Source organism: Rissa tridactyla, chromosome 8 (genome assembly GCF_028500815.1).
Source record: "Rissa tridactyla isolate bRisTri1 chromosome 8, bRisTri1.patW.cur.20221130, whole genome shotgun sequence".
Lineage (NCBI taxonomy): Eukaryota > Metazoa > Chordata > Aves > Charadriiformes > Laridae > Rissa > Rissa tridactyla.
This window is the reverse complement of record NC_071473.1, coordinates 27125502-27144672: the sequence shown is the minus strand read 5'-3', so window position 1 is coordinate 27144672 and position 19171 is coordinate 27125502. Positions and strand designations below refer to the sequence as shown.

The window sequence follows — 19171 nt, the reverse complement described above, 5'->3', positions numbered from 1 at the left end:
GCCACCTTGGTCAGAAACTGGGAAACCTGTAGGAGATGATGTTAAATACAGCTTCAGCGTCTCAGCTGGAAAACGTGTATGACATATATGATAATTATCCATTTCTCTAATATTCTTCTAGAATCTTGGTGCAGAAGCACATTCCAAAGCACCAAAGTTGGGTGATTCTGAGGTTTCAAGCAGAAAGTGCTTCAAAATAGTGAAAAGAGTGGCCTCGTCTCATCAGAAGTGAGCAGAGGCACTAAGCCATAGGTATGTTCCTCACCTCCTTCCATCTCTGGAGACCTGTATTGACAGCACAGTGCCCATGCTGTGGCTGGGCCCTCTCTTCAGTATCTCATTTTGCCGGCAGCAAAGAGGACCATCTGGACTTCTCACCTCTCAGATACATTTCCACTCCCTCCTCTTTTGAATTCTTAAATCACCAGCCACACCTCAGTGCCTGCTTTCCCTCTCTCTGCTTTCTTTTTGAATGAAGCTTCTAATTAGGGCTGTGCTAATCAAAGGCACTTGTGGTATAGCTGGGAGGGAGAGGGAGGTGAAGGCAAAAGACAGGCACTGTGATGAAATAAAACAGTGCTGGGAATTTTCCTTAATTAAGTAAATCTCAGGATTTCGCAAGCTGCTGTTCCAGTATTCTTAGGAAAGGAGATGTCTTTATGAATCACCATTAATTTTCATTATCAGCCACTGCTAGTGACGTCAAAGAGCAAGTGTAGCATCTTCCCAGCAGCACAGAGTTAACAGATAGGTGTTTCCAGTTCTTTTCATGTAGGTCCCTGTGACAGGGGAACACATTTGGGATTTTTTGAACTGTGGCTGGGCTGGGAGCTCAGGCAGCGTCTCCATTGGGCCAGTTGCATTTTGATCATCCAGACTCACCTCCCACTGAAAAAAAAGTTTTTTCTCTGCTCCTTGCTTTGTACTCAACACAAAATTAGTTTACATCATCAAAACACCATTGTTCCAACTGAGATGTGACTATACTTCCTATGATGATGGAAAAGACTTCTGTAATGTGCAAATAACCTTATTTAAATTTGCTAAGTATTGTACAATCCTTCCCAATGAAACTTATGCTAAATCTTAATTATCTCTGAAGAAGAACACTTTATTGAAAGGGAGAAGTGGGATTGAGTTGATACCAGATGACTGAGCTAAGCCAGAAGAACCAGTTAGCAACTGTGCAACCACCAGAGCCGTGATGTTCGTTAGGGTCTTAGATCTCCTGGTTTGACAGCTGTCCTACCCTGTAACAGTGTTTATAAGATGTTGAGACCACTTCTCTAACAACGCTGTATTTAGAAAAAATGTAAAGTTATGCGTGTATGTTCTGCATACCCGTTGTCTCCCACTACGAAAGATACAGTTGTCTTAATTAATGAATGGAAAGCCCTCTCCTGGAAAGCCTTCTTGCTTCTCTTCCAACTGGTGTGTTACTCCTAAATCAAGCAGTTTGTAGGTGTCCCTGGCTCTGTCGTGGCTCTTCTGCTGGTCCCTGTCTCGTTGTAAGGGCCTCCAGATGTCTCATCTGGAGATCTAATATCTAAAGGAAAGGCTGAATTTGTTAACTCTGGATATTGCAAGGGCTTAATGTCATAACGTTAAACTCTGCTTCCACCAAAGCTTAGTCGAGATCACCTGAGAGGGGAAAATACTCTATCTTGTGAAAGCAAAATATGTGCCTTGGGTTGTTGCAATAAAAATGTAGAAATTGTAGAAAAACATATGTTAGTCCTAGAAGTAAGAACTAGACCTGTTTTCACATAAGCCACCCTACAATATATCTCTAAATCTAGTGTCACGTAGCATTTCTCTTTGGACGCACATTAGGATAGCTCACTGAATTACACACCTGAGGTACCAGTCAAGGATCTAGCCCATGGTTTTCTTTTAAAAAGAAAATTGTTTTTATGGATGAACAAGTTTTGTGAAACTGAGTACAATTTAGTGAAGCATCATTTATTCAGTATAAATTTAAAATATATGTAGATATGTATTGCAGTTGAAGGTTATTTGTGTTCTCCATAATTATCGCATATACCAATCTACTCATTCCATAACTTTTCCTCGCTGCATTTTGGAAGGATTTTCAGTAAGTCATTATGGTTGCAGAAATCCTTGTGTAGAACATGTTTTGTTGGTGCCTTGGCTCTCAGAGTCCTTAGCAGTGACATTTTAATGGTGTTTAGGGTGTAGAGGCTGTGTTGGAATTAATGATCCGCGTTGGATTGTTTCCTGTAAATTCTGGCACGTCCCTTGCCATCTGGCTGTCTGATAACAGCTACTCTGAGGAGGGCAGTTTGTCTCCTCTCCTTTCCCTATTCTTAGGCAAAGCAATGATCATCTTGGATGACTTCTGTACTTGGGAGCAAAGATTGTAAAAGATTTACATGCAGTATGAAAGAGTATTAAAAGACCCAGTTTTAGTAGCTGTGGCTTTAAGTTTTAAAGGCAGGTTCTCTTTCAAGTCTCTGTTCATCCTTCTTAAACAGTGTAAACATCTTTCCTCCTTCATTTCAGGGGACACCATTCTTCCACCACAGTGACCTTCCTTTATTTGAAATAGTTTTGCGTTGGATGGAAAACCAGAAACTCTTTTCCACACCAAGGTTATAAATTCTGTCTTGTCTCATTTCAATTAAGCAAACAGAAGTCTTTTTGTCATTTTAATTAATTACATTGGATGAAATCCATAGGAGACATACAGAGGATTGTGACAGAGCCACTAATTAATGTCTTTAAAAACACCCACCTTCTTCTGACTACCTGTCCTTGAAGGATCAATCCTGCCATCTAAAAACCACAGCTTATAGGAGGAAGCATCATGGGAGCTCCCAGCTGCAAATATAACTTGCATAGAGAAAATAGCTACAATCTTTGAAAAAAATATGGCTTTTATAGCTCTTTCAAGACAATTCTCTCCAGGTGACTGTCAGCAAATCCATTCTGTGCATGGAGATGCTACCTTTTTTTTATATTACAAGTTACTTTTGCTTGGTCTGGGACAGTTGTCACAGTATTTAACCCAGATGTAACAGCAATTTGAAAGTATGGATGTGTATATGTAAACTGCATGATAGTGTTCATGAAGCAGCATCTGTCCTGTCATCATTCTCTGAGCAAACGAGTCAAAATTTGATATTCAGATCTGATTCCCCAGCAAATGTGGTGAGACATATATAAGGAGACTTGCTTAAAGTCTGGCCCTTTGGACTGCATGTTCAAGAGCACGTGCACAAGGGAATCCTAATCCAAGGGCTGGCTCAGGAGTCAGCCTTTTGAAAAATATCTAGTTTATGGCTTTCCTGTAGAACCTGGACTTTTTTATTGGTTCTTTAGAACTGGAAGCCCAGTTAAAATTAAACGAACTCTCTCATTCTTTCCAGCTGTATTAATTTACGTTTGCTGGGTGGTGATGTTTGCAGATATCTTCCACTTGTTCATTATAAAAACACTGACTTGTTCTAGACACCTGTGTGTCTGTCTTGCTTCCATAAAGACAATAGTTTCTTTGGCTGAAACATCCTGTTCAGGGTGTTAGCAATAAAAGGCTATAAACCAGTTTGCTCTTAAATTATTTGCCTTCATGACCCTTAAGCTTTCTGCCAGCTCCTGACTGCGCATGCAAGTGAGAGCTTTGTACTATTTGTCCTTGGTGTTGCATTCACAGACTACGTTTGTTGGCTGTGCTGCAGTCTGGGAGCTCCCAGTTTGCTTTTCCTTCTTTTTTTTCCCCTCCCCTGAAACTATGTTGTTACTTTCACTCATGGTCCTAATGAAAAATTAAAATGTAAAGAAAAATAATTTAGGAATTTTCAATTTTGAGAATGTTTCTTCAAATATCAAGTATGGAAATGTCTGGAAAACAAACAAGCAAACACCTAATTGCCTGTAACCCCAAGAAAAGCTGTGTTAGTGTGGGGTCAAAGAAGCAAAAGAAAGGGCGATGTGTTGTGTCCCAGCAGCTGCTTCTTGAGACAAAGAATCGGTGACTCCTCTTACGCCACCGCAACTGGAAAAGGCTGCTTCTTGCCAGTGGTGTGTCTGCAGACTTTTAAATCCCTAATCTGGTCATTAAGTGAGGACTGTAATTAGACACACTAGAATACAACATTGGTAGCAGGCACAGCGCCATCCTCACAGATTGGGAGATCATGTTTGTGCTCCAAGACAGACCGTTTTCATTCCCGTGGCTGTGGGGAATACACTTATCTGTCATCTCCATCTCTGACACAGGTTAGCTTTTAAAATAACATAAAGGCTGTGAGTGCAGGAATGACCAGGTAGTGATTTATCGATTTGTCTGCTTTTCTGAGAAAGTAAAAGAAAATTAAACATCCTGTTCTCCTGTGACCTCAAAAAATGTTCCAGGCAATGACCAAAGATTCATACTAGTAGGTCCAAAGCTCTTGTTTTGGTGGTTTTTTTTCAAGCAAAGTTGTTTTTTCAGCTTTTGCAGAAGAACCCAGTGTCCTTCAGTTTTGGGGTTGTTTTTCTTTTTCTTTTTTTTTTTTTTTAATTAATGCTAACACCTAAAGCTAATGAGAACAAAATTGATTTAAGAGTTGGACTATGCATTTGTAATCTCTGCACAAGCAGAAGAGTAGCATTATTTCTAAAGTCACTTTAACTCCACTTTTATGTTTTAGCCACAATAATGCTATCACTAACTTAATTTAAAAAAAAAAAAAAGAAGAAAAATGTTGAAAAACCCTTATGTCCTGTGAAAAGAAAGCTTTTCCCGTGGTATATCCATGCTAGCAGGAAGGCAGAAGGTTAATGAGAAATCCTCCTTTAGGGTTGTTTTTCAGATGTGCGCAGGGACAAGCCAAAGATGAGCTATATTGTTTCTTGATCAAGACCAATGAATTAATCTTAAAAGCTCATAATTTATTCCAAAGAACACAGAAATTTATTATAATTGTGTCCTCACTCTGTATTACGCTGCAGTTTGACAGTGTCTGAAAAAATAATTCTCTTATACGTAGATGCTCTTTGATTTCATCAATGTCATGAGTTCATTCAAAATGGGGTTTTTTTGTCCCCAATTTGGGACAGGTCTCTCTTATTGGTATGATTTGTTTCCAAAAACATTGGTAAATGCTACAACTGGCCTGCCCTAGATTGTAGGTTTTGACAGGGCCAAGGAATGTTTCCAGGAAAATGAGATCTCTTTGAACTGAAAGTAGAGTTTAGCCATCAGGGTTTGTGTTGACATGATTTCTTTGACATGAGTCATAATACTTTGCAATTCAGTAACGCTTTCTCTTTGAAGATCTCAGAACTGTATGTAAATTAATTTGGCAGCATAGAAATGCATAGGAGGAGGTAACTATTTTATATTTATGCTTTGCTTTTTTGTTGTTGTTAGTTTGTTTTCAGAGATGAGTGGACTGCATGAAGAGACCTCTCTGATTTGCCTGAGGTCACAAAAGTGCAAGAACTGGCAACACTGACAGAAACTAAGTTTCCCAACTCTCAAATCTAAAGAGAATACAATAAAATGAACTCAGGGCAGTCTGCACTCATCAGAATTTGTGTGGGACTTGCGCAAGTGCAGCATATGGTGCATGTCCAATGCGTGGCACGCCGTTATAGAGCTGACCCGAAATACCTGAGAGGGAATAATGAGATGGAGCTGCAGCAGAAAGCAAATGATGGGAATTGTATTTAAGGGCAGGTCGGAGAACTGGCTGTGATTTTAAGAGCTGATTGTGCTGAGCCATTCCAAACTGCTTCCAGTGCAGCCCTGACTGTAGCATCGGTAATTCCAATGTATCAACCCAAGTGCTCCCTCTCGAGATCTGCGCAGGGGCTGGATCTTTGCTGCCTAGACCTCCTCTGTTCTGCAGAGGTGGTGACTACCCATGTCTCGGGCGCGTCTCTCTCCTTGGAGCCTTGAAGGGCTAGGGCTCACCAGAAGGGTTATCGGGGACAGAGGCTGTATAAGGAATGCTACAATAGTTAGGGGCTATAAGGACTTTATTATACACCTTATTGCAGTGGAATTTACTTTAATGTTTGGGCTGAAAGGATAACTGAGGCAGCTGAGGCCCCTCTGCTTGCATGCTTCCTTTGAAAACTGAACAGGTCACAATTTCCAGCTTTTATTTGTTTTGTATTCAGCTGGTAGCTTCTGATTGCAATTCTAATACAAGCAAATCTCTCACAATTCAATGGGAGATGTTCATATTTAATGTCTGTAGCGTGACCTGCTTATACTTAAGGAAATTGTCCCATTAAGCACAAGTAACTGCAAGTTCCTCCTTAACAAGAATATTAAATTTAAATACAAGTAAACAGGAACAAAGTGGTCTTATTTTAGATCTAGTCAGCCCATATATCAATTTAATCAGGAATCGGTTCATGTACAGAAACAACCTTAGGTTGCCAAAACCTTGTAATACAGTCACAGAAAATCTGCATAATCAAAATACCATGCACTTCCAAGACATGCCCACAAGTGTAAACAGAATCATACAATGGCCTGTGTCCCTTCAGGAATCTGAATTACTGCACAGCCTTGAGAGGAGACAAAAAGGCTGCAGAGATTTAAAATTCCAGCATGATAGCTGCTAATGGAAATAAACTAAATGCAACAAGAGTATGTAATGTACACTCAGTGTCACATATATCTGCTCTCCTGAGGACAGCAAATTCTATTATAAGGTCATACATCTCACTTTTTGGCTCCATCCTTTTAGCACAGAGAATGATAACTGCTACAGGCTGCCTCATGTTACACTGGTGTATTATTAGTGTCATTATCTGACCAAACACTGCAGTGAAATGACCGGCTTATTTCTTTAAATATATATATAAGTGCATTACATAGTGCCATTCTTATGTGTTGTATGTTAACATAACAGGATACTCGGGAGACGAAGTTAAAAAATAATCTCAATTTTTATTGAGATGAAATACCGTATTTTGGTCCTCACATTAAGGACACAGTTATTTTATTATCATACCTAACATGAAGAGTTTGTAACACGCTGATATATAAATGTTTATGGTGCCAAGATAATTACTGATGTGTGATAGTAATTTGTGTTTTGTTCCAGCTTCAAAGCTCTTCAGCCATCCCTACCAGTCAACACCAAGTTCCTACTCCTATAACAGTAAAAACATGTCTACCTTTGAACTCTGTGGGAACAAGAAGTGACCCCTTGGGTAATTTTGTGAAATAATAGACTTTAGTACCATTTACTTCACTTATCTGATCAGCCCTGTGAGTTGATTTGAACCAAATTACTCAGGTAATTGCAGCACAGTTTACGTACAGTTTTATGTTTTTAATTATAATGCAAGTCTCTAACATTAGGAATGCTACGTATTTAGGAAAAAGTGGTTTTCTACAAGCATTATTCAGATAATACACACCGACCAAACAAAACTTACAGCCACTCCAAAATCTACATATATAGTTACTAGAGCAAACAAACCAGATGCTCGTTTTGTATCAGTCCAAAGAAGCGTTTTCATTTTGTAACACTGAGGCCTGAAGTTCTAAAAAGGGACTGGGAATCTTGTCTTGGATTTCCCCAAGAGAAGTTAACTGATAATTTATCTTCATCTCTTAATTTTTGCCTCTTGTCATTTCTCTGGTTTTCTCTTGTTAATTGTCACTTGGCAAAAAACAAGGTGATAAATTCCAGCCTCTTCATTAGAGAGAACAATCACCAGGGGCTTTACTCTTGTGGTACTTTTATGGGATGCCTTATCTTTTCCTTTCGCTTATAAACAAATGAGATCTGAAATGTGCTTGATGGGAAAGGGGAAGTGGCATAACCATTCATAAAGTTGCAGCCACAATGTCGAGAAGGAAAACACGTTTCAAATCTGTAAGCGAAAGCTGGATCCCTTTTGGTTTTGTAGTCATTCCCGTTCTATGAAAGCATCAGGATTATGCCCTGTCATTGTTTGGAATTCTACTATAGTTACTTTTCTTGAAGTTTTCCCCACTGTAATGTCTGATCCCATCACCGAGATTAATGATTGTTGTCTCGCAGCAACTCAGATTTATGGACCTCATTTCACAGTTTAAGAAACTGAGGCTCAAAAAGGCTAAGTCATTGGTTCAAGTTACAAAGGAATAATGTGGAAAAATTGCGAGTTAAATTTGGATGACCCAAGTCCTGTATCAACACTTTCACCCTGAAGCTGTTGTTCTGTTGTGATGCAAAGAATAATGTGTGACTCGTGCATGTATGCTCCCTTTTCACTTCTATATAACCATTTAGAAGAGGACCACCTTACGAATATGAATAACCCAGCATGATCTTAAGGAGGAAATATCCAGAAAGATGTATTATCATTTGGATAAGATGATATGATAAAAGATAAAAATTTGCAATTTTTTAAGTCATAAGTGAAGGCTGATGGTCAAAATAACTGGTATTGCTGCAGGTATTCCTGTAGCATCTTCCTATACTTCCTAACCACCTCTTTGAAAAATCATAGAATCATAGAATCATAGGGTTGGAAGGGACCTCTGGAGATCATCTAGTCCAATCCCCCTGCCACAGCAGGATCACCCAGAGCAGGCGGCACAGGAACGCGTCCAGGTGGGTTTTGAATGTCTCCAGAGTTGGAGACTCCACCACCCCTCTGGGCAGCCTGTGCCAGTGCTCTGCCACCCTCAAAGGAAAGAAGTTCCTCCCCATGTTTAGGTGGAACTTCCTATGCTCAAGTTTGTGCCCATTACCTCTTGTCCTGTCCCCGGGCACCACTGAAAAGAGCCTGGCCCCATCCTCCTGACACCCACCCTTTAAGTATTTATAAGGGTTGATAAGATCCCCCCTCAGCCATCTTTTTTCCAGACTGAAGAGACCCAAATCCCTCAGCCTTTCTTCATGAGAGAGGTGTTCCAGTCCCCTAATCATCTTGGTAGCTCTCTGCTGCACCATCTCCAGCAGTTCCCTGTCCTTCTTGAACTGAGGAGCCCAGAACTGGACACAGTACTCCAGGTGCAGCCTCACCGGGGCAGAGTAGAGCGGAAGGATGATCTCCCTCCACCTGCTGGCCACGCTCTTCTTGATGCACCCCAGGATGCCATTGGCCTTTTTGGCCACAAGGGCACATTGCTGGCTCATGGTCATCCTGTTGTCCACCAGGACTCCCAGGTCTCTTTCAGCTGAGCTGCTCTCCAGCAGGTCAGCCTCCAACCTGTCCTGGTGCATGGTGTTATTCCTCCCCAGGTGCAGGACCCTACACTTGCCCTTGTTGAATTTCATAAGGTTCCTCTCTGCCCAACTCTCCAGCCTGTCCAGGTCTCTCTGTATGGTGGCACAGCCTTCTAGTGTGTCAGCCACCGCCCCCAGCATTATGAAAATGAATGAAAATGAATGAAACATGAAATGTTGGGACTGGAAACTGTATATTTGGTGAAAGAATGGGTTATGGCATTTCTTGCTGCTGTACAGGACACTCCTGCACAATGGTGGAGAAAATCTACAATAGCTTATTGCACAGCCTGTTGTCGTTCACTTGGAATAACCAAATCCAGGACCAAATCCCAAAACTGCAGGAGATTTCATAGGACAAGCACTTCAGCACATACCTCTGTGCAACTTAGAGTTTTGGCATTTTTTTATTGACCAACATACTCTTTACTGAAATTGTTAAACACTCGTGATATAGCAGTGATTAACTTTGAACCTATGCAGTCTACACTGTTTCCAAGTGACCCGATCTACTGCAAACACATCACTCATCCTTTTCTCTGGACATGACACAAAATGTCCCCCTTTGGAGGGACAAAGAACCCCCATTTAAAGACATAAGATGAGACAGCTTGTATTATTCTTAAAACTTTGGGTCAAATTTCTTTCAGGCTCAGTACATTTGCTGCATATAGATTTTCCTGAAGTTAAATAAGGCATAAAACCAGCCCTTTGTCACCAAAAGCAGTACAGCTGTTTCCAGGACCATGAGTCATGTGTATGACTTCTCTTTTTAACTTCCCACTGGCTTTTTAAAAATATACTTTAAATTAGTTTTGCTTTTCAACACCAAAAAAGGAACAGCAATAAATTTTCCCGAGAACTGAAGGTTTGGGCAAAACATTAAGTTTTCATATGCTAAGAAGGTTGCATTGCGAAGCTGTTTTAAGCTCTGGCATTGACACAATGTTATAGAAAGCGGGAGAAGTAATATGTATGATTATATACAACTAAAATTCAGATTGGAGGTACTAGGCTTGTCTTATTTAAGCAATAGTGAAACACAGCTGCTGAGGGGCTGCTGCAGCTATTTTAGATACCCAGACAGTCTAGACTTTCTTTGACCAAGTTAGGCATCAGAATGGTTAAAATGCTTGTTGCTAGAACACCTTGCAAAAGTAAATTAATGTTAGCAGCAGTGGGAAAAATTGAGAAGTTTAGGCTACACTCCCACTTTTTTGGGAATGTGTTCATATGTAGTTAATTAAGCATCGAAACCTACGAAAGTGGATATACTGAAAAAATAATAAACACAGGTACAGGGTGAGACTGAAATTCTCATTGAAGTATCTTGTATAATCCCATCAGGGTGAGCAAAACAACCACTGATGATTAAGACCGGCATTTCCTTGTCCTCTTTGTGTAGTATTTCAAACAGGGGTATAACAATGTAGTCTTCGTGTATTTGCTTTTGAACTTTGTTTTGGTTTGTGCCAGCTTTTGTGCCAGGGATCTAACCTGTCCTGGATGTACCTCCAAAGGGAACCCTTCGTGTTCTTCTGAAGTAATGTCATCTCATTCCTTTTCAGGTCCCTGGGATCGCATACAGGAGCCCATTTGGAGAAGACTGTGGCCACAGCCTTTGTTCGATGCCCAAAACTTCTCCAGAAGTACAAAGAAGCTGCAGTCCTCTCCACCATTCACTTCTGTTTTTATAAAAATAACAGGGAAAGACAGGATGGCAGAAGCTTGTTTTAAAAATTGCCATGCTCCTTGTCAGACATTGTGGCTACATTTGAAAATGTTCTGCTCCCTGTCATTTAGCACTATCGACTGTGTGATTTACCACTAAGATGCAGATGGTGGTGGAGGAAAGAGAGAGTGCAGTGATCTGAAAACAGAGTTATCAAAGCATGTGTTTCGGTGCGGTCATGCCGTGACCCCAAGATAGAGCGGTCTGGCACATGTGTGTCACCCTGTTTGTTATCACGGTATCTTCCGGAGCCTACAGAGCTGAGCCAGACCACTGCGTTATATGCACAAAGAAAACAAGATGTGGATAAACTATGGGATTCCTCCCAAGTCACCTGGCAATCTGTGCCACATCTGGGGAATTTTATGCCTTAGTTTTATGTGTTACAGTCAGGCCTATTTACCGCAAGGCTCATGAAGTGAGGAATTTATGACACCTCTCCTCTGCAGTGCTTTTACTGGCTTCCTAGGTACTGTACCAGCACCCAGATACTCAACTTATTTCTCAAGAGCAATACTGAGAATTAGGTAAAGTATATAAAGCCCTCTGAAGATTAAAAGCACACCAGTCCTAGCTAGTATGCGGGAACAGTGGCTTTCCAGCAGTTTAGATTGGTTTTGCCCAAGTCGCATCACCTGCACATCTAAAATGCTATGATATCCATCTATCCTATTATATTCATATGATAAACATATGAAATCTATATATTTTCACTCATCGCCTCTAAGGCTTTTGGTCTTTTTTATAAGCTGAGAAGACAGCATGTACCCTCCTGGCTGCTGTGTTCAAGATCAAATGTAAAAATCCAGCGAAGGATTAATGAGTGAAATCTCAGAATATTTTTCCAGTTTCATGCCTCTCACACGCTCGCATAAATTTCACCAAATGAGTAATTTTTAGTAAAAATGATGGCAGGGCAAGAAAGGCTGAGACATTATTTGATAGTTCTTGTATATATTACGAACGTCTCAGGTTTTCTTCAAAGCTTTTCACTTTTGTGTTTGAAGTCTGGTTAGAAACGCAAAAAACCCAAACCTGATGCAAGGTTTTTATGATGGATTTTTCTATAAGCAAAAATCAGTGGATCAGGTTCATAGCAGCATCACAGTTTAGGCAATTATTAATTCATTTAAGAGGACAGATAGTAGGTTTTAAGTCAAATTGTAACGATGCACCCAGAAATACATACAAGAACACAAACATAATTTCTTTTTATCTCTGTAGGTACATATATATACACACACATGCACACTCCTATGTGAGTTATACAGAGACATATATTAGTGCATAGGTGGGAGGTACGTGTAAGTTTCTTTCTTCCCCTTCCTTGGGCATGACCAAGGAATAACCTGTGAATAACCACATGCACAAGTCAGTGCAGGATCAGGTTCTGGCTCTGCCTTTTAAAAAGCAATGCTGCTGCTTAGCAACCATTTTCTGCCTGCATGAAAGCAGAAACCTTGCAAATCATAAACAAATATGTAGGTCCATGCAGAGGCCATGTTAAATAAAGTGGTATCATTTACCCTAACTCTGTCTTTTTTTCATGGTAAAAATTTCTGTGAAAAATAAGAGGGAGTATAGGACACAGAGCTTTAAAGGCAGGATTTAAAAATTAAATAAATAGGAAGTAAATATGATGCACAGGAAGTTTTCAGCCACTATGGTAAATAAAAAAAGACCTCCTGAGAGGATAAAAATAAATTAATTCAGACTTTTAAAGCCAAAAATTAAAGTGGATTTAAAATTTTGCTTTTTTTCCTCCATGAGTAATATCTACAACAGTGTGCCATTTCTTCATAAAACTTACCGTGGAATGGAGAGGACAAGGTCTTACTTTTGATATCTTTATTTACAGTGATTTTTAATCATGTCAACTAGATGTACTCACGTATTGAAATTTCTTTAATGCCTAAGGCTGACCGGGTGAGCTTCAAAAAGGGAGCCACAGCCTCTACAGACTACAGAGCCAGTGCTGTTCAGTTTGCTTATTGACATGGCACGTGCTCTCTCGCAAATTGCTGAGAGTCCAATTTTCAGAGATCTTTGCATCCCTAGAAATGCAGCTGGCACCCAGACATTGCATTTTCAAAAGCAAATCTAATGAAAGGAAAATTAGGTGCCTAAATCTCAGGGCAACGAGATGCTTAATGTATTAAGGGACTTTTGAAAATCTCATTAGGCAGTTAAATATCTTCAGAAAAATCTGGTCCACTGAGGCTGAGCAAAATCTCCTTGAAATCTATGGGAGTCACTCCACTAACTTCAGGAGGTTTTGAATTAGGCTATTATATTGTACCAGTTGTATTGTTATATTTCACCAGTTTTGTATCTCTGAACAGCAAATCCTACAGCGGCTGTGTGGAAGGATGCCCACTCTTGAGTGTCAGCTTAGCCTGGAGAGTGCAGCAGGGTACCTAATCAGGTAATTTCTTACTCTACATTAGTTTATATGATACAGAAATAATAGTCCTTGAGCACAAGTGGCTACAAGCAGCTGAGCCTCTTGGTTTGTGATCTGGGCACAATGGTATGGCAAGGCTGAAGGGAACAGACCATTTCTGAGGGTGATGCCTGCACAGCCCGCTCTGGCACAGACTGTCTCCCGGGGACACAAACGGCCATTTGACAACTTCCATCATCCCCCAGATGTAGAAAATCCCTGGCTCAGATCTGCTCACCTGTGAATACGTACTACCCATGACATGGTTTCTACTTCCTTTTCTGTGTCTGCTTTGTAATGTGGAAGTTTTACAGTCTGCAGAAAAAACCCCAGCTCTGTACAAATGCTTCCCTCACATTTCACTTCCCAGTCTGGCTGTAGAGTAAATCCCTAAGGACTGTTCTTTGTGTGCATCTCCATATGCATCTCTCTATATTTTTTAACTGCAATACATCTAATCGTGGCCCAATATCTGTCTAAAGAAGCATAAATTCTCCCCAAATGATGAAGGCGGCAGGCAAGGCCCACTGTTTTCTCCTGATCTTTGGGTCAAAGAGACTGACCCGTATGCCTTTCCCAACAACAAAAAAGGCTGCTGTTTAGCATGTGAAAAATATTTTCAAAAGCACCTGAAGCTTTTCCTTTCCTTCATGGCTTAAATAATTCCCAACACCTGATATTAAGGATTTAACATTAAAGAAAATCAACTTTGGATGCTAGAATTCTGGCCTTTGAAAATCTGATCAATAGGAAATGGATTAGTATGCTATACAATTCCAGTAACAAAAAAAAAAGGGAAATTGTGATTTCCACACACCCCACCCCCCCCACCCCACGTTTTTCCATCAGTGCCAATTTCCCTTATGGTTTGATGACAGGTAACCTACAGACAATGAGCACAGTGTTGCAAGGTGCCTGGACATCTCAGTTCCCACAGCAGGAGGAACTCTGCAGAGTTGGCCTTGCAGCGATCAGTGAGCTGAAAAATGAGATCAGAGAGAATTGAAGGCTCAAATTTTCTTGCTGCTCTTTGTCCGTTCCCTGGCAGGTTCATTTGTCCGACTACCTCTGCATGGTCTTGCTCATGCAAACTAAAGGCAACCAGGTTGGCTCCTGTGGCTACAGCAAAAAAGGGAAACAGGAATACTACCTTGCAAATGGAAGGGAACAAAATAGGAAATTTTTGCAGAGAAGCCTTTGAAAATTGCTGAAACCCAGGAATCTTTAGGAGCATGGTGACAAGTTTCCTGTAAAACAGAAGGGAATGGAAAACATTTGACATTTTTAATATAATGATGATGCTTTTTAACTTACACTATGAATAAAGCGACACACTCATACGTTTAAGACGTTTTTACTGTAGAATTTCCAACCTTACAGGCGTCACATTTTGGCCCTGGAGGCTGCTTTTATATAAACTGATGTTGACATATTCACTAATCTTTGGAGGGCTTCGAGCAAGGAAATAATATGTAAGGTGGAGGCATGTCTGCAGAAAGCATTCTGTGTACATAATGCCATCATAAACAAAGTTAAGCCTTACAAAAATACATTTCTATTTTCTGGTTATCTTCCTATTTTGAAGTCTCAATATCAAATGTTGTAAAAACCTTCAGGAATGTGGCAATTGGTGCTGTTATTTTTAAGCAAGTGAAGCTGGTATCGTCACTCAGTATTGGGTGGGCTTTGATTAGAGACAGATCAGTGCTATGAATTCTGGTTAGGAGACATGAAACGGTGCCAAACTTCAGGCTGATGCTCCTGAGGCCACGGCTCATAGAGATAAACTAAACCTCTAAAAAGTACCTTTCAAAAATTACTCCTAGCTATTTCTGGTTAAAACAGAATTAGAAATATCCGTTTTCTGGGAAGCGCCTTTTCAGGGAGATGTTACAGAGTTGTGTCCTTCACTAGGAAGGCTTCTTGATTGCTGACAGTGACAACAGCTTTCATTTTTATAAGGTTTTTCCACCACAATATTAATGCTATGCTTGAGCATGAAAATGGCTGGCAAAAGACTTCTGGATGACTGGAGGAGATTTTCACAGCCTGTGGAAAGACGATGTGGTTGACAGGGAGCCTTCTCTCTCAGGCAGAGTAAGTCCTTCTTTAAGACAACTGATCCTTGGCATGTGCAAACAGAGTAAAACTGGGAGCAACTACCCACCGAATGAAAAAGGGAAATTGTGTCAATTGTCTTTCGTGCATTTTCATCAATGTTTATCAAGGGAAATTACTCCAGGGTGAAAGAGAACATCAAGTACAGAGCGCTCAGCAAATCACCACCAAAGTTGAATATTTATGAAAATTTAATAGGGCTTGTAGATTACAACTGGTGTCTTTCAAGGCCGACTACCAAGCAATATACAGAGAAGTCATGTGATGGGAAATAAAGTTTATAACCCTGCTCCATGTGAGTTGATTGAGGCCAGATAACAAAATTTAATCTCTGTCAACCTTCTTGTGTATTATACTCTAATTGCAATTAGTAGCTCTGTGTACATGAAGTCTCTTAGCAATTAGCTTGTTCTGCTTAAGCTTGGAATCAGGAATGTAATTCAGATATAACTGTTAAGCTGAAAAAGGTCTGTAAGTCCAAAAGCAATCTGAGAATAAACAAACACACCTCCTTGGCTGAAAACAATGTGCTTGTAAAGTCTCGTGCAAATACTTCCTGACAATGAATATAAAAATAAAAAAATTATGTTGAGCCCTAAAAACATCACACTACAGCAGAACCTTCACCTTCAGGGTGGTGACAGAGTGAGAAACGCCATCCGTAACAGCAAAACTCAGAAAAAGCTGGTCTGCCTCACGTGAGATGTGGTATTTGGTGTGAAAACTAAACTTCATGGGACCTATTTAATCTGGCACCAACTTACGCTTTACAGTAAAGGTTTTGATGTTTAAATGCTCAGCTACATGCTGCTTATTTTACCTTAATGTCTGAGTGAATCAGTGGGTCAATAGGCTAAAGCTCAACCACACCAGCTTCAGACTGTGAAACACGAATCTTACACTGGTCGGGAGGAAGAACCAAATCTTTCTCACATCACAGGATCAATATCCTTCATTTAAACATTATAAAGAGCTAATAAACCTTGCCCCATCTTTGCATGAAGGAGGCAGGTATTATCAATCTCATGAGTGCTGACATCTTGGAGAGATGTGGAGTAGCTTGACCAGTTGAGCTGGATCCTTGTTTTAATCAGTAGGTAACATCCTCAACATAAGAAGATATTAGTTTTAAATATTAACACTTCAAAATATGAAACCTGTCTTCCAGCTGAAAAATAGGTTGTTTAATGTTTGATTTATTAATTAATTAATAAATACAATGATTCCCTTTGAAATGCAAAACTGGTTTTGGTTGTAGCAGACTAAATATTAAAAGTACTTCTTATTAATAAACCTGACGTTCACTGACCAAAACCAGAGGCACAGCAGTTGGTGGACTTAATACAATACAGACAAAATATGATGTATAATAGTAACTGTAACACCCTACTCCAAATCTGTTTACTTCTGTACAAATGTCTTCTTATTTCTTTGCAGTCCATCCATAACCGAAGACAAGCTGTTTTTTGCTGGTGAGTTAATTTTGTTGGGCACTGACATCTTTCCTCAAGGTAGCAAGGAGTTATTTTTGTAACATTTCAAATTTGAAATTTATATTTTAATGTGGCAATAGTATTTAACATACAACAAGGCGTTAAAATAAGGACTAAAAATGTCAATTATTATGAGCAGTGTTTTGTGGAAAGGCATTATTTGCTTGTTTGCTTCATTCCAATAGTTACAATTTTAAATGTCAGCACTGTAGGTTCAACCGCCTCTCTCATAATTTAGAAAATTTTGCTTTTTTCAGGATTTGGTCTTATTTCACAGTAATAACATAGCACCACTTTTATAAACGTCTATTATCTCTTTTCCCTTCGCAAATCATTTTCACAGAGCAACATATACGGAGAATTTGCAAATAGGAGAATATGGTTTCAAATGTTTCATGTTAACTCTTACCTTGTCCCTTTCTATCCTTTAACAGCTCATTTGGACTTTGGGTCTTTAGTCAACTGGCGGCACGCCATTGCAAAAGAGAGCTGGCAGATGCTTGGGGCTGCACAGACAGCAGTATCAGGCTGGCACCCTTCTCCCCTGGAAGGGGGAAAAGACACAGTGCAGCTGGGAAGCACCAGTGGGGTCCCTGGCTCCACCACGCATAACATCCGTGGGCATAAAATTCATTCCCAGCCTTAATGCAAGTGGGAGAATTCAGGCCAATTTGCCTTTGCGTCAGGTTGGGCCCCTGAGGGTTGGGCAGCAGCAAATCTTCCCTGGTTCCTGCTGCTCTCCACAACCTCCCAGCAATATAGAGCTGTAAAACCTGGTAGAGAGCTTGAGTCGTAACTTTGGTGCTTGCTTTCCTACCTAGAGAAAAGTGGTAAATACGCTATTTCTGCAAAAGCGTACTGCCCTGTCTTTTGTAAGTAAAAAAGTATTTGAAGCTTTAATAGATTCTGCTTCCACATTACATTGGTGATGATTATTCTTATTTTAAGGACCAGCTTCGTTACAGGGTGGGTCTAGATTCACAGAAACTATCCTATTAGACATTAATGCTGCAGGGAGTTTCAGATAAGGAGGAAACAAATGGGTGCCACCTCATCACACACTTACTCAGTGGTAAGAGCTTCATTCTGATCCATGCTATGTGGAAGCTATCAGAAGGGCTTTCATAGCTAATTATATGTAGCCCCAAATGCGCAGTCACACGCAGTCTTAATGGCACAGAACAATTCAATTTTTTCAACTGCTGTACTTCCCTCTGGGAGATCCAAGAGAGCAAGAACAGCATGCCAGAAACTTCAGGAAGACTGTTTTCTCCAACCTATTATATGCAGAGCAGAGGAAGACCTCTGGACCTCTACTGAAGTGGTCAAGGTTTTTTTCAGAGAACTCTTTATCCCTACGTGAAGTATTATTTGCAAAATACGAAAGCTGTAGCATATGAGTTAAACAAAAAGCCAGCTTATAGCGTGGATGCAGTGCTCCATGGGGATTGAAGCATATATTCTCCAATATATGAATTGGAATTCATAATAGCTCACAAAATCCCTAAGCAAAGAGTGTAGCAGGTTTACGACTGCTAAGAAAACAAGGGTAGGAAACCTAGATAAGATCATAAATGCAAATATAAAATGAAATAGATGAAAATGCCGAGCTAAATATATGTTCTTATGTTCATAAATGCAGTAGAGTCTCTATCATGCAAAACATTTTTCTGTCTTGGTTTTAACCTGAGGCTGTAACAGCTACTATGGTTTTGCATCATTTGTCAGAACGGTACAATTAATCTGAAATCATTTATATCAGTTTATCTCTGCTGACTTCACTGGTATTATGTCTTTATCTCTCTCCTTCTTTCTAACAAGAGATTCCTCAGTTTTCATTCTCACTTTAAACACTGAAAAAAATACCGCATTCTCCTTTCTGTTCATATAAGCAGAGTCTTACCCTTTTAGGGTCGAATCCAATTTTCATTAAGTCAACACAATATTTTTAATTTATTTCTGTGGGAACTGGATCAGACTTTCATGGGATAAACTGAATTAGGTATCACCTCATTGTATATACATTGTAAATTTTCAGGAGACTTGATGCATTCGGGCAGTTTGAAAGGTGAAGCTAACATAAACCATATTTAGTAGATGGAGTAAGAGCTTCTTACTTAAAATCCATTAAAATACTTTCACGTGAAAACAGCCTGGCTCCAAATTATATCAAGGACATTTCAAAAAGTTAGTGATA

The 19171-nt window shown here is 39.9% G+C and overlaps 1 long non-coding RNA gene across 4 annotated transcripts in view; it reads left to right on the top strand.

The window, feature by feature from the left end:
• The first annotated feature begins 119 nt into the window (after nt 1–119).
• LOC128914394 (uncharacterized) overlaps nt 120–19171 on the top strand; it is an 85322-nt gene continuing 66270 nt past the window's right edge. For 3 of the 4 annotated variants that reach the window (XR_008468267.1, XR_008468265.1, XR_008468266.1), the window contains exons 1-5: nt 120–252; nt 10757–11447; nt 13263–13345; nt 15326–15460; nt 16919–16953. This is a non-coding gene — a long non-coding RNA (uncharacterized LOC128914394). The remainder of the gene's footprint in view (nt 253–10756; nt 11448–13262; nt 13346–15325; nt 15461–16918; nt 16954–19171) is intronic. The other variant, XR_008468268.1, reaches the window with a different exon arrangement.